General features: G+C 38.6%; 1 long non-coding RNA gene across 2 annotated transcripts in view; it reads right to left on the bottom strand.

Annotated features, from left to right (window-relative positions):
• The window catches only part of LOC114011864 (uncharacterized), a 67945-nt gene that overhangs the window by 19209 nt on the left and 32227 nt on the right, over positions 1–16509 (bottom strand). Inside the window, exons 4-5 of one of the 2 annotated variants that reach the window (XR_008747129.1) lie at positions 10660–10763; positions 4021–4423 (exon numbers count right to left, since the gene is read on the bottom strand). The exons of the other annotated variant lie outside the window; for it this stretch is intronic. This is a non-coding gene — a long non-coding RNA (uncharacterized LOC114011864). Of the gene's footprint in view, positions 1–4020; positions 4424–10659; positions 10764–16509 lie in introns of those variants that run through there. 2 annotated transcript variants of the gene reach the window in all.

Here is a 16509-nt window from a genome sequence, read left to right as displayed (position 1 = left end):
TTGAGGAACTTAGCATGGCCTTACAACGTTCATTTGCAGTCCACAAAGCCAACCTAATCCTGGGCTGCACCTAAAGAAGTGTGGCCAGCAGGTCAAGGGAAGTGATTCTCCTACTCTGCTCCACTCTCATAAAACACCACCTGGAGTGCTGTGTTCAGCACTGGGAGCCCCAACATAAAAGGGACATGGACCTGTTGAAGTGAGTCCAGAGGTGAGCCACAAAGATGATCAGAGGGCTGGGGCACCTGTCCTGAGGCTAAGAGATTTGGGGCTCCAGGGGGACTTTATAGCAGCCTTCCAGTGCCTAAAGGGGGCCCACAAGAAAGCTGGAAAGGGACTTTTTACAAGTGTATGTAGTGATAGAGCAAGGGTTAACAGTTTAAAACTGAGAGAGGGTAGATTTAGATGAGAGATTAGGAAGACCTTTACTGGGAGGGTGGTGAGACACTGGAACAGGCTGCCCAGAGAAGCTGTGGGTGCCCCATCCTTGGAAGCGTTCAAGGCCAGGCTGGATGGGGCTTTGAGCAACCTGGTCTAGTGGGAGGTGTCCCTGCCCATGGCAGGGGGGTGGAACTAGATGATTTTTCAGGTCCCTTTGAACCCAAACAATTCTTTGGTTAGCTACCTTTGGTAACTAATAATGTTAGTTAAGTACTACTGGTAAAATACTTTGCTAATTAACAGCACAGAGTGTAACTTCAGACCTTTAAAATGATGACATAACTCATTTTTACTTCAGTATGGTTAAGACTAATGAGTACCTCTTCACGTAAATAGCAATGAAATAAATACATAAATTCACTATTGTGTTGCCAAGTCTTTGTTAAAATTCAGCTGCACTAAGAAATAATTTATTATCAACTATTTTTTGTATCAAAGGATGCTTCTGTGTTTAAAAATGGGCCAATTACTGAAGTAATTCACAGCAGCCACTTGTGTTTCTTCATCAGTGAGTGTGGAAGCTTATTTCACTTCTCAGTGGTCTGGTATTCAACCAGAACTTTAAGCTGTAACCTTTTTAAAGTCCTTTAAGTGCATTGTTTTCACCAGACACAAGTTTCCGCTAAGTGCCTCACAAAAAAAGGGGGAAAAATAAAATCAGCCTTTCCCACCTCCATCTTTTCTGTTCTGCTAATGCACTTGTGGTCATACGTTGTGGCCAACATATTTTGTAACTGACATTCACATAGATTTAACAGACAAGAGGGACTGGCTCACTGGTAAAACTTGTCTCATTTATACATAAATTTATTGATCTGAGAGGTCACCCAGCATATAAATTTGAAAGTGCTGCAGCATTAATTTCTCTAAAATATATGGAAACCTCCCCCTTTGTGCTTAAGTAGCCATCTGAGGCCACACAGGAATGGTCATGGTGTGGTTAAGTCTCTCGTTATTCCCGCCTTGCAGAGGCTGTGTTGTGCTAAATGGCTAATGCATTTGTCTCACTGTGATGGATTAAACAGATGACATGGAGATGGGAGCCTGCATGGAGTATCTCATTATGCTAAACCCCTCACATTCTCACCCATGCCATGGGTAGCTCTGAAAGGTTAGAAGCACAAAGATTTAGGTGCTCCTTCAGGATGTGAACTTATTACCCGTCTCAGGAGAGAAATGCGGTAAGAATATAATACTTCCTAGAACAGCACCAGGTCAGCCAGCACGGCATTCAGTGTTATGGTGAAATCTTAACCTCACTGAGTGCAGAAGGAATGCTTTCAATAATAAACTTGGATCCTGGATTCAGTAGAGGAGCTGATGCTTGTTTCATCATCTCCAGAGATCTTTTCCCCTTGCATGTAATCACACACAGCAGATTGTACTGTCAATTTGCAGCTCCTTTCCTCCCTCTAATACTGGTTTCTGGTGCTAGGAAAGCAGAAAGGTAAGTATTGATTTTCAAGAGGGTGGCTTGCCTGTTTCATACAGACCATTGCTGTCCTTTCCAACATCTTTCATCATATGATATGACACCTTTCTGAAAACAGACCTGTCTACTCCTGTGTGACAGACAGGGCATCAACACAGACAGGGATTATTAGGAGCAGAAAAGAAAAAAAAAAAAACCCTGAGGAAAAGGAAAGGTGAATGTTACAGACCTAGAAGAATCCATGCAGCCAGTCCATTAATTTCCTGACAAATCTCGCCAGATTAACCACTTCTGAAATCAGAGCTGAAGAATCTGAGTTACTATCGCTTTCTTTAGAGAATCAAGGCATGATGTGAGTCTTGTGTGTGGGAAAGGACCATATGTATTGCCCTCCCATACCCAATTAATGACTCATCTAGTCCTGTATTGTCTCTCTTGTAACTCCCAGATATTCAGAGGCAACCCGCCTCTATTCAAAAGTTATCAGTATTAGAATTTCCATAATATATATTTTCCCTTAAAAACTAGGTTATTCCCAGAAACAGAATCTTGTAAAAGAGGTGCAGCAGAAATGGCATTACCATCGCTCCTTCCCAGCAGCTGTGCACAAGCCTAGTGCAGAAATAACAAGGTACAGTAGGTGGTAAGGAAGTGTTACTTATTCACGACAAGAGAAGATTTGGACTTATGAAATTTTCTTCTTAAACAACAAGTATAGCCAGCTGTTACTGTTTACTTTCTTATGCTTGCCTAGAGTTTAAGAATTATTGTAGCCAGACCTAGCGAACACGACAAATCATTTAGTTTCACCCAGTAGACTTGAAATATGTCCCAAACAAGTTCACAAATGTAATTTTATTACTTGATGGACTCAGCTTCTCATCAGTGGCACAGAGACCAGTGCTCACCCAAAGTCAAGAGGGAAGCAAGACATGAGGTACAGGTGAAGTGTACCCAGATGACCTCACCAAGATCTATGATGTAAACAAAGATAATCAAAAGCTTCTTAGCCTTCACAACTGTAAATCTGGTGATTAGTAATCATTTCACACTTGTCAACCATTTGAAAATTAAAATTCTCTGTAGCTACTCAATGCATGGGACTATGCTGTTAATTGTCTCATCTTTGACCACAGCCAATATTTCATTTTCCAGAGAGAAACACCCCTGACTTTTCTTAGCAGATTTATGTAGGCTTCTCTGCATCCAAAGATGGAGAAAGGAATCATTGTTAAGATTTAAAGAATGTTTAGTTGTAATTGCTAACTGGAAGCAAAATGTTGTTTGCCATGTTCAGTGCTATACAGGTGCCCTGGTGTTCATGAATGCTCACAAAGGTAGGGGATGAAACTCACGATTTTAAAAGCAATGGGACTATCCCAACAACCCTCCCTCTCTTCCCTTCTCTTTCTGCCCTAGATGGATAAACTCATACAAACACAATCACACAGGACATCAAATTTCTTTTCAAGTAAATTATCTTCAAATTATAACAAATCTGATCCTGAAGTCCCTAATGGTAAGGGCACCTTCTCCCTTGATGTTTGGTATTTAGTTGCATTGCCACTCCCATGCTGCTAGGAGATATCATGTTATTTCAAGTTTAATTTTTTGTAACTTTGAATTCCAGCAACTGTATTTTGTCATGTCTTTATCCTCCACCAGCAGGTAAGTCGCCTTTCAGCCTCCTTTTCATGAATGGAAAAACCAAGCTAATCTGAACTCAAATAATACTGTGAGTATCCTTTCAATTTTCATTACATTTTAATGTTCTTCAAGACTGAGCATTAGACCTGGACATAATGTTGCATAGAAAGGCAAGACAATTTCCCTTCTCATGCTCAAAGTTATACTTACTTTAATCCCAAGTCTGCATTAATCTTTTTGTTGCAACATTACAAAAATATTTTCTAAAAATCCTTCATTTTAATTTTACTTCTAAAATTCAGGTAAGTTACATCTTTGTTTCATAAGTACTCTGAAAATTCATAAATGACTACAAACTCACTTATTGACTCTCGCCTTTTTTTGTTGTTGCTTGAAACAATTATTTTGGTTATTTTGCTACGAGGCACAATGGTGAATATACAATCATTAACAATTTTTTTTTCAACACTTAATATATAAACCTTTTTTGTTATTTTATTCTAAAAATTATAATATATGATCCAACCACAGGGAATGTATGTACACATGTTGAAATACAGACATTGACACAGGAATGACTTACTCTACAATTCTTCATTTATATTTTTAAATGTCATTGCAGGATACAGAGATGAAAGAACAAAAAAATGTGATCTGATAATTTAAAAGACTCTGGAACAAAGATTCCACTTTCAAAGACTCCAAGAAATTATGAGTTCATTATCCACCCAGGTCCAAGAACAGTGAAAGATTACCTTTAACTCCAATACCTCCTTAATTCTTGCTGGAGTGTCTGAGAGATGACATAAACAAAGCCTTTCTTTCTGATATCTTTGGAACTTCTTGAAAGTCCAAGTTCAGAGAAAATATATTCCATAATTACATATCTATGGGTATTTCCATCTACAGATACAAATAACAGAATTAATACATCTGAAGGGTGAGATTTTTCTTCCCTGATTCAGTACTCTATAAGTTAGCTGCTTCATCTAAATTGAATGATTAGCACATAGCACCTGAAAGACAGGCATACACCTAGTTTATTAATTCACACCTCAATTAATTAATTCACACCATCTGTTTCTATTACCATTGCCTCCTACAAGTTTCACCTCTTAAGGTGCCCAAAAGAGATGACTAGTTTGTTGCCTAGTTCTGAGGTACTGAACATTTCAGTGTACACATCTCCATATCACTTTCCTAGGATTTAAGGGTAAGTGAAACAGGGGCGCCAACAGGTGTGTTCTGCAAACAGCTGTTTCCATTGAGAGGGTCACCACTTGCCAGCTGTTCCTCAGCTGTTGGACACACTTTCTTGCCATTTTGCTGATAATACTCCTTTGCACAGTTCAAGTGAAATGAGTTGGAATGCTTGAAGAAGCTATTTAAAATGTCTAACCTTATTTTGAGTAAAGAATGTTAGGGATCCCCAGGGCTGGGGAAAATGAGCTAGTTTAATTTAGGCAGTTTAAAAAGTAAGTCCTGAATAACTCAACACATTTTGACTGAAAAAGGGTGCATAAGCAGCACAGCTAGGTGACCAGTAATTGTTATATTCCCATTTCTGTTGCAAATGAGGGAGAATAAAGACTGTGGTAACTTAACATTGGTACTAAAGCAACACTGGTAATGCACCTCACATCCGTGAACTCATCTCCCTAGTCTTATAGAAGTCAAGCATTTACTGGAGCACTTGGCTGCAGAACTCGTAGTAGTTAAGAGATTGTTTACTATTAATCAGGTCTTCTGATTTTTTTGAATTTGGTTCTTCTTTTATTACCTCCTTGCAGTAAATCCCTGGCCTTGATAAACCTCATCAGAATTATGGCATTCCAGTGTCATGTAGGTTTGTACCTCTCATCTGGATTCTGTGGTGTCTCGTATGTTTCAAGGGCTAATCAAGATATTCCCAACCCCTCTCTCACATATGGACCCTCAGGTGTCAAACCAGACAGTCCGCTCCAGAGGGGGCACCAGTAAGGTCTCCCTTTCCTCCTCCAGAGTCCTTTTCCATGATGAGTACCTTTGAGGCACCTGAGGCTTAAAAGCTTAAGTTTCTTACATGAAAGTGCTAAAAAAGGTCATGATCCTTTGAACCAGCTGCAAAGATGATATAAGCCTCTGCCTTTGTAATGACTGACTTATATTTTATTGAAAAAAAGCATCAATTTTTAATTCAGGTTGGGTTTTTTTTCAGAAGTTTGGGAGTTTTTTTTATCTTTGTGTGTGTAGCACTTCTTGCAAAAGATTACTGTGTACTTTGCATTTAAATATTCTGTATAGATCAGCAATATTATCAGAAATACGTCTGGTGAAATACTTAAAATCACAAAAAAGACTGAAAATATTTTTTAGTTTTACATTAACACTAATTTAAACTATAATATTTTAATGATGTTATACCATAAAAACCTTTTGCTTCATAGAATTCAGGAAAGAGAAGACTGTAAAGGATCCATTATAAACAAATATTTGACTCCATCCTTTGTGGCAAAATGCAGTATGCCTCCAGTAGGCCTCACTTAGAAATGAATGGTGCTCCTGAAGTGACTATTTTTCCTCATTGAATATATGTAAAATCTAGAAGGATAGGTTAAATACGTACATCTAAAATTAGATGAGAGGAGCCTCAGCCACTGAGCCCTGAAAAACAATCACTTTTTGTACATAGGCAAAGCTTTAACAAGAAGGTCATCTCTAAAGAAATTCTGATTTTAGTCTGAAGTCATGTATTTTAGTATCAACCATGAAACTCAAAATCCTTGCCTGATTTTATGTTTCTGTGTGTTTGTCACACACGCTAACGAGTACAATGGACATGGCTATTGTGCGTGGCAGCGAGCCTGGACACAGGAGCTGTGATCATCCACCCTGCCAGTTCTTAGCTCCCTTGCTGCTTTGGGCTTCTCTGTTTTAGCCCTCCCAAAGACAATTCCAGTTTATGGTTTGGCAACAGTTCATTCTGGAGATTGATCCCAAAAGCCAGTATGGAAGAAACAAGAGACAGATGCAGAGTTTAACTCTGTATAAACCAGCAGGGTTTGCCCCAGATGCACTTACATCACACAGGTCCTCATGCAATACCACCCCACAATTTCATGCGATAGGAACATCTCTGTTACGTATTCTTACATCACATCAGAAACTTTGAGCTAAAAAAACCCAAACCAAACAACCAAACAAACAAAAAAAAACAAAACAAAAACACCCACCAAAAAAACCCCCCACAACAAATAGTCTGACCAGAGGGAAATCCCAGAAGGAAACTCAGAATCTATTGCAAGCACAGAAGCAGCTAGCTGTCAGCAACGTGCACGCAAGCTTGTCTGTACCTCTTGGCTTCTGAGCTAGGGATCTTTTCCTGCTGCTGGTTTGTTTCTCAGTATAGATGCAGCCATTGGAAGTCTGCCTGGTAAACACTGGTAAGGATGAAGATCTCCACAAACTCTACCCAAGTGCACAGGAAGTAAATGTCTGTTGTGTGGAGGAGCCATGCCTCGGGGCCAAGGCTGGATGTCTTCTCTGCCTCCCTCTGCTCCAGTGGCTGCCACAGTCTTCCCCAGCAACACCTGCTTTAGGTTTCCTTCCAATGGGATGGTGATCAGAATCCAGGGGGGAGGCACACCTTTCCTCACTGATCTTGTATGGTGATGTAACCAGATTATCCCCCCTGGACCTTTGCATTTGCTTTTATTATGAAAAAATGTATTTGAATATGAAAATATTATTTGCTTTATTATGAAAATTACTTATGTATTGTATGAAATAAAAACATGAAAAATTCATACTATTTAAATTCAAAATTTTCCCTTTTCTGTACAATAAGGGAAGCTCTTGTCTACAGCACCTCTGAACAAAAGCTTCAGGCCCATGGAGGATTTGTAGATCTTTATTGATCCTTCTCGGGCTGCAAATATATTTAGCTATTCAGTGTTCTTTTCTTTAATGGCAGCAGAGGGAAAGTAGCTGGTACTGAACTGGGATAAATGACAGTTGTTATTACATTCATGATTTGGTTCTATTCATTGGGAAAATTCATCTCTGTGTGACAGATCTCAGTCTTTAAATTAAGTTTGCCAAAAATCTAAGTTTGTTTGTTTTGTTTTTTTAATATTTAGGATGGGGTTCTGAATCTCGAAGCTTGCTCTAGCCTATAATAATGTATTATAATCAAGCTGTCAAATGTTTCCCTACAAGCTGTGGTAATTTGGGAAATCTTTCTCTGCACCATTTGTGGTCTCCAGCTGATACCATGCTATTAAATTGACATATTATGAAATTACAGTGTATGGATGTGACTTTTGATGATGCGATGCATGCTTTTCCTTTCCACAGCAGGGTAGCCCACACTGATTTCTGTGCCTAGGTACTGAGCTATAGGGTCCTGACTTCACAGAAGGGTGTCAGATGTGAGTGGTGCACTTGGGTATGACATGCTTCAGAGTCCAGAGCTAGAAGCAGTGCTAGCACTATGCTCAGGCTTCAGAGTTTTACAGCATATGAGATTTCATAAAACATAATGCTAACACAACTGTCTGGAGAGCATCCAGTCAGGGAGGGAGCTCTCCTGGAGCTGTGTGCCTGACACAAGCCAGAATCAAACTGTGCCCACTAATTCTGATAGAACTTGGGTTTGGTTTTTTGTTTTGTTTTGGGTTTGGTTTTTTGTTGTTGCTTTTGTTGTTGTTTTGTGGGTTTTTTTTTACTTTGTCATGCACTATTAACACACTGCCTAAATAATTCCTTTAATTATACTTAAGACATTTAAAAAAAAGAAAGGTCCTTCAGCAAAGAGGACTGAGAACTTGGCAGAGTTATAAACAGCAGGACAATGGGGAAGAAAATGAACCATTTAAGCAAAACTAACATGGATACAACAGGAAGGCAATGCAGAGGGCACTTTTGCACAGAAATAATATGGACAAAATGTACCAGTTTTCAGATAACAATGATGAATTTATCAAAGGGACTACAGGTTGTAATGACCCAGGTTCCTAGTCATATTTCTACATAAATTCACATAAATTAGTTATGTCCCTGCACAGCTAATTATGGTTTTCACTCTTGAAGAAAGAAAGCTGAGTAATGTACTCATAATGTTGGGGTTTCTTTTGGGGGGACTTACAAATGAATCACTTCACTAGCAACAATTTCTTCTCTCTGGTAGAGCACATATCCCTCCCATTGCCTGGAACAATAAGTTGGTTGGGAAAGACACAACTGATTTATTTTTCTGAAACAAGCCATTGCTTTTCATATTATGGAATATTTGAAAGCTTTCAGTTGTTCTATAAACTGGCGGGAAATTATGGCAGAACTCATAAATCTTTCCCTTTTTTCCTATTCTTTTTTTTTTTTCCTTCTCCTCTCAAAATATCTGAGACACGTGTTACCACCAGGTCTAGTGAACTCACTGGAGGCTCGTAAGAAAAGATTCTCATGTGTGTGCCTGGCCCTGCTCCACAGTGTGCAGGCAGCAGGAGAGCGAGGGAGGCTGCACTTTCACCCATTTATGCAAAGCTTCAGTAAAAGTGTGCAGGATAAATTATTTGCTCTTTATAGGTGCTAGAGAGAGGTGGAGACCACAGAAGCATTTCTAAATAATGTGTCCTTGAATAAAAGCACTTCAGTATGCAGCTTAGCAAAGCCTTTAAATACTCCACGTGGGAAACATGGGTGTTGCGAAACTGAGTACATGAACTGGCAGAATCTGGCCTGCTGCTGGGAACTTAAATTCAAGCTATCCTATATCAAAAATACATTTTTGGGACAATTTTTATTCATATAATATTTGTGAACATATAATATGTGTTCATAGGTTACACATCTTACCAGCAGAAAACTGGAAAACTCCACAATATCTTCTGGGTCTTTAAATCCTTTAGCTCCTGTCTATCACCATATTTACAGAGCACAATACTCATTTCTAAGCAGTATTTGCTTATTTAAGACCAGCTGCTTCCTGACCCAAAATGCCATTTAAACAAGTAATCCTAACTCTCTGACAGCCTTACTATTTGCCCTTTCAGTAAACTTTTTTTTTTCTTTATGGTGTGTGAGCACTTGCACTCTCACCTGCAGTTCAGATCAGCTCACAGTACCTCAGAAGGCTACTGCTTTGCTGTGAAGGCTGTGATTGTAAAACAAATCCTAGCTTTTATTAGCAGTAGTGGTCCTATCCACACCCCTAGTCAACCCTGAAATTGATATTATTCATCTGATCTGCATAGGTCATCTGGCAGGTCACTGTCTGTGTTACATTACCCCAGTGTTTTTCCACTATCCCAGTTAACAAGGTTAACTAGAAACGTGACAGACAGAAGAGAAAAGCTGAACACATGGCACATATTATTTGGTTTAAAAACTAGTGGAGGTTTCTCTGTGGCAAGAACATATGAATAAATGATTTGTGACTCAGTCAAAATAATTTTAGTTTCTTGCATTTTTTTCTGAATGTCAAAACTCTTGAGAGACCCAATTGTGTCCCTCTCCACCCTCCCAACTACAGCATCAACTCATCTTGAAATAAACTGTTTGCCTGAAAGCAAAAGAAAAGGGGGGGGGGGAAGGCAAAAAAAGCTGTTTTGCTTGCTGGCAAGACTTGAAAGAAGAGTTTTACAAATTTAACTGCCAATATACCATCTGCCTCTGTTGCTCCTTTGAGCCTAGTTCTTCTAATTGTGTCTTTAACAGATGACAAAACCCCTACATTCCTCTTGGGCACTGTAAAATAATAACAATTAAAACATGAATAATAATAATTAATGAAGCACACATGGTGCAGTAAGTCTGGAGTCTGAATAGGCTGCTCATTCTGCAGGAAATCTGTGCCTATTTCACCTTGAGAGATAACTGTGAGAGGCACTCCACTGGATGCCTGGAGCTGTGGCCACCAGTCTTAGGAGGGCAACTTTGCTCAGTAAGTGACACACTGCAGCAAACTCTGTGCTCTGCATCGCTTTATGCTTTTTAGTTTCTACTGACATTAAGTAATTTTAGTGGGTGGACTGCCAACCAGCAGGCTGAACAAGCTGTGTTTTACACATGAAACTTGTTTGAGGATGGCTAGCTTTTTTTCCACCTGTTACAGTCAGCACCTCAAAGGCCAAAGTAAAAAATCAGTTCATTGTAGTTCTTACCTGTGTTCCAGTTCACTTTTGCAGCTCTGCTAGTTTAAAGCAACATGTCACTTCACACACTTGGCCATGGAAGTATCAGCTTTATGTAACAGATTTGGAATAACCTGCTGGGAAAAAATTGATGTCACTTTTCCCAGCTGTAACATGTACTGAAAGAACCCGGGTTATGAACTCAAATGATCTCCAGGTGATCTTTGAGTCTGTAGGATAATTGTACGCCATATAAATAAGAGAAACCCTTAAGATCTTTAACATAAGCTAGCAGGCTGGTCCAACTCAGACTGTGGGCTGTTGCTCAGAGTTATGGACCTGCTCCTCCAGTCCATCCAGAATGGTCTGTTTGAGCTGCGAGTGCAGGCACAGATCGGGCTGTGTTGTGTTCAGCCCTGCTGCAGCCACCGTGATGGCTAAACTCCACTTTTTTCCTAACGCTAGGACAGAGGACACTCTATATAGAGAGTTTTTCTGAAGACTTTTATAAACCTTCAGAGGCTGCTGTTTCTTAATTTGTAGTTTAAGTTTGACCCCTTCAGATCGTCCAGGAGAAACTTTTTCGGGGGGAAGGTTAAAAACTGCATGCAAACTGCTGGAATTTTGAGTAAGAATACTGGTAACTTGTGACTAACTTCATGCAGTAACCCATATGTTCATAAATTAAGTCCATTATTAATGTTTTCCACTTTAGCCACAGCTGCTTAGTGAAGATGTTGGCTGTTTTTCTTCTCCCTGGTTGAACTGTGGCTGTGCCCCAAAAGGCATTATCACATTTTATCACTGAACGCTGCTTCCAGCAACATTATCCTCCCAAAATATGGAATTTGCTTCTCTTATGTGTGAAATTTGAAGCATGGCTGTGAAATCTTTAGTTTTCTGCAACTGAAGATACTTATTTTTCTAACTTTCCTGATCTCTGGTTGCTGTTCAGTCCTGGAGTAAAAGAATTTAAGATTAAAAGAATTTAAAAGTATTTGTGTATATATCTGCATGTCCACTTAAGCATCTCTTCTGGCTAACTGAGATGTAATCAGCCATGAATTTAGAAACAACTACATGAAAAATCCTATACCGATGGAGGAAATAAGATGAGATGCAACTCCAAAAGTGCCTCCAGATTACTGACCCCCAGAATTTCCTCAGCTGGCGTTAAAACGATGAATATTCAGGTCTTGTGGTCAAATGTCTTTTCCTCATGTTTTTTTTATTTTTCATGCTGACTGTAATGTAATAGTAGAGTGAAGCCCAGATAGATAATGACTATCTGCTTTCCAAGCCTACTCAGCAACTTTTGTCTGTTGCCTGAAGCTAATGACTTCTAAGTGAGTTCAAAACACTGGAAAATGCATTTTGTATGAGAAGAGCATTATTTTATTTTTTTTTGCATTTACTAGAACTTATCAAATATGTTGTAAAAAAATGCAACTAACTGACAGAATTCCTTTTACTTGTTATCTTGTTTGACAGCTTATAGCTTATAACCAGTAAAGTAGATTAATTAAACCTCATGATCTTTATTGTAGATTCCCATTCAATAATGAACTGAAACTTGCAGTATGGATAAAGATAAATGTAGAAACATATAATTTGCTTATAAACTTCTTCACAATGTAAATTTCTGTTGCCACATTCATAAAGCACTAAGAGCTATATATTAAAATGCATTTCATTTAGATCCAGGATTTGCCATGGATTTCTAATCTTCCATAGTTCTAATCTTAATGATTTCCCCTAGCTTCATAAAAATGAATTGGTCTGTATGTGCACTTCTCTTTATTATGCAAGGCAACTTTGCATTTAGCAGAAATATTTAACAACATTTTTGTTACATGATCATAATGTAATAACTACTTATTTAATCAATTTTTCTGAAGCATTACTTGTATGGAGATCTTGGCATGAGCTGTAAGCAAGTTTCTGCTGAATGCTGTAATAGAACATTCAGGATAACTTTCTATTTCCAGCTTTCAGTGTTTCTATTATACTTGGGGAAGAAAGCATACGTCTGCTTGCAGCCAATTTAACAGCTAGGTTTCCCATAAAAGCCTGTGTAAAATAGACTTAGAAAGGCTTTGGAGATCATGAAAACACTAGTATCACGGTAAATGTATTAGTGTGTCTAAGAGCTCACTTTGACGGAGTTACAATAAAATACAGTACGTCCGACATCAACATTCACCTGGTCTACTCAGGTAAGTGGAAGTGAGGCTCACTTCACTTAGATAAATGGTTTAGCTGCTGATATTCCCCTTCTCGTCCAGGGCATGACAGAAGTGGCTTCCATGCGGCAGCAGTAAAGAATAACTCCCTGACGAAAACTAAAAGCAAATGGCTTCTTCCAGGAGCCTTCACTGGTGGCTAGCCCAAGTGAATTTATAATAATTTATAACAGACTAGGCATCCAACAGACCAGTCAGGACAACCAGTTTTATCATGTGCTCCAAGCCTGTGTGTTGGCTGTGGGAAACAAGTCTACTGAAGAGAGTCAGCTTACAGAAACATAAAGAAATATAGATCTCTAGTCATTTACTGAGGGAAGCAAAGAAAGCATTGTAAAAGCATAGGGCCCATTAATTTTAAGGCAAGCCAGGGAGTCACTGTAATGGGAAAAATAAGAGAATTTCTCTGGTCTTGGGAATATAAAGTAGTCTGGAAGGAGGCAGTGAGAACATTATATAAGCAAAATATGCCAGAATCCAGCTCTGGAACAGAACTGTAAAACCTTGGCCACACGAACAGTTTAGCTAAATTAGGGCACTATCTGTCACAGGTTGTTCTCTAAGGGCTTGTAAGAGTGGAGCCCTCACCAGCAGCTATCATGTGTGTCTTCCCCTAAGCAGACAGCACAAGGGTCAGAGAGAACCATTGTAGGGCTAAATCAGTCTTGACCATTTACAGACTAGTTCAGCTAAAATTATGCTATTAAACAACAAATGATATCTAAAGAAAGATTTATTTTTTGTTTGTTTCTGGAAGGCGGGTTTTTTGCTTTGTTTTGTGGTGTTCTTTTCCCTATGTGTACTATGAATTCTTATTTGTTATAGCTACCAGATCTGTGACCTAACCTATGTGCTGTAATAATGAAAATGCCCTTGCAAATAGCTGTATAGTTCTGTATCCTTCTTTGAGTCATTTACTGCATATCATATTTTCCCTGAAATTGATCTAACGTCTCAAGCTGGTAACAAGCTATCTGAACCTTCACCTTCATTCTTTTTCCAACTGTTTTCATTAACCAAAGCACAATGAATATGCATATGGATTGCAGAAGTCCTCTAGGCTATTGGCCTATTGTTTTCATAATCTTATTGTTAAAGGTCAAAACATCCTGCAATGCAACAGAGGTGAATGCATGGGGGAAATGAAAGATTTTTAATATTCCTTAAAGGCTGGAAGTGGTGTACTTTTTTCATCTGGGGAGAACAGATTTTGAAAGCTAGTGTCGTGAGCAGATTTTATAGTGAACCTTTAATCCCAGCCAGGCAAGGTGCTATGGCATTTGCCTTGTTTACTAGTTCCTCCCTGGTAAGAGCTGGCTGCAAAAGGGCCCTTGTCCTTTCTAGTTACACTGAGGAAATCCCCCTCTCCCCAGAGGCTGCAACACTGCCAGCATCCTCTGTCAGGATGCGACCTGCAGAGGGGCAGCGCTGCACAGCACAACTTGGGTAGCTGCCATGACAGGCTATCGCTCAGTGTCCTGATGTCTCCCACGCTGACTTTTATGAGAAGAGGAAAAGACTCAGCGGGAGAAAACAGACAAATGAGAGAATGAGAGGTCAAATATTTACAGCAGAGCTGTAAGACGAGGTCTGAAATCCCCAAGCAAATGGTCACAGGGTGGCAGGGAAAACAAAATAACACACAATAATTCACTGTAGATTGCTGTGCAACACAGTATCAAATAGCATCATTTACAATGCTAATAATTCATGGGCAGTACAAGTTACGGTTTCCATTACTTTAGCTTTTTGCATCCAGTTACAGAAATAGGCTTTAAAACTTTCAGGAATTTAGATTCCAGGTCACCATATGGGCTCTTGCCAAGTACTTTGTATAGGATTTCAAAAGGAAATGGATTGGAGATTTATAAATGCTTTTTTCCAAAAGGAAAAAGTATTAATTAAGATTTGTAATATCTGTAAACATTTCTAGGTAAGGGGTGAAATTAATCTTTAGTTTTAGTTCACAGGTAGATATATATCTGATGCATGAAAGCTGTATACATCCTTTGATTTTGTTGCCTTACAAAATTTCGATCACATTTTTTAAGGATTTTAAAGAGAATAAAGCTACAAATTCTTTCTCTCAGAAAAGAAAAGAAAAAAATTTGTGTCTTCATATTTGAAAGCAAGAAGTCCTCTGCTGGTTTTCAATCCAAAGAAACAAAAGTAAATTCATATCTAACAAACCAAAGACTGGACTCTGGGAAAAAAAGAAAAAAAAGCATTAAAACTTTTATACCCCTAAAGATATCCAAAACCCCCTGTAAAATAAAATAACTCTGATCTTTACAGTGATTATTTCATCTTCTCACATATAATGTATACCTAGACTTAGCGATCAAGATTCATGATCACCATTGTGCAAAGGAATATGTAGGAAAAGGTGCCTCCAGGCTCAGAAAGCTTGTCACTAACTAGGACTCAGCTGGATGAGGATCTCACACAAATCCAACCCAATGGGCACCAACTGCTGAACAACTTTGATTTTAATATTTAGCTCATCTGGAGAAATGACTGGAATTCAAGGCCATAGTTTTATTGAAGGAAACGTTTTGTCTCTAAATGAGCTGGGGAAACCAAAACTAAGCTATCACTGGAAAGCAAAAAATAAGAAAATGCCTCTTTTTGTTTACAAAGGGATTTGAGTCTTCCTCTAAAGTACTTGGACACTGCAGCAAGATGGAAAGATTTTGAATGGAAGTGGTACTCAGGGCTGGTGGTACCTTCTGTCAGGCTAAGTGTGAATCTTCCTCAAAGAAATGCTAACCAAGAAATCTCTCCTCTCCACATCAGAAGTGTCAAGGTAATTCGTCACCTCTATGAAAGTAAAGATAAACTATCCTTGCCACCACAGACTGAATTGTGTCAGACACACTGCGGCATCATTTTGACTTATCTGTATTCTGTCCTGATTCTTGAAGTTGAAAGAAAAAAAGATAGTGCAATCGTTAGCAGTTTTGCTTCATTAGCAACACTTGGAGGAATTTAAACTGACCTCTTCGACACAAAATGCTTTTCATAAAGGATAGGAAGATGCATTCCCTTTAACAGCTCAGTCACGGCTTCAACAGTTTTTTGATGAATGATATTCTGGATATTGAAAAAAAAAAAAAAAAAGCCACAAAAAGTGTAGTCTGATAACTGATTTCTTTGAAGGGTAACATCTTCTCTGAAATTCAAACTTTGGGAACAGATTCATATTTTGGAAACAACTATGCAGTTGACTTAAGTTGAAAGCCACCCAGCTCTGTTTCAGGAAGAATATGTTACACAGTGCTGATTTTATAACATTTGTCAAATAGATATTTTTTAAAAATGAATGGAACTTTATGAAATAATCAAGACACCACAAAATGGGATCCAAATATGGATTCTTTAAAAATAATTACGGGTAGAATTTGCAAGTTTTCATAGTGCTTAGCTAAAAATACCTGCTACATACTAACAGCCTATTATTTCAGGTAAAACATTCAACACTCAGCACTCTCAGAGGAAGAATTTAAAGTTTGTTATTAAAAGATATAAGTGTTGAAACATACATACACAACTTTTCCAGCTAAAACCAACACAACAGTTTACTTCCTCCCAATTCCATCAGCAACCTCTGGTTTTTACTGACTGAAATTATTGTTTT

Source organism: Falco peregrinus, chromosome 4 (assembly GCF_023634155.1).
Source record: "Falco peregrinus isolate bFalPer1 chromosome 4, bFalPer1.pri, whole genome shotgun sequence".
Lineage (NCBI taxonomy): Eukaryota > Metazoa > Chordata > Aves > Falconiformes > Falconidae > Falco > Falco peregrinus.
Note: the sequence above shows the minus strand (reverse complement) of the source record. Positions and strands in the feature narration are given on the sequence as shown.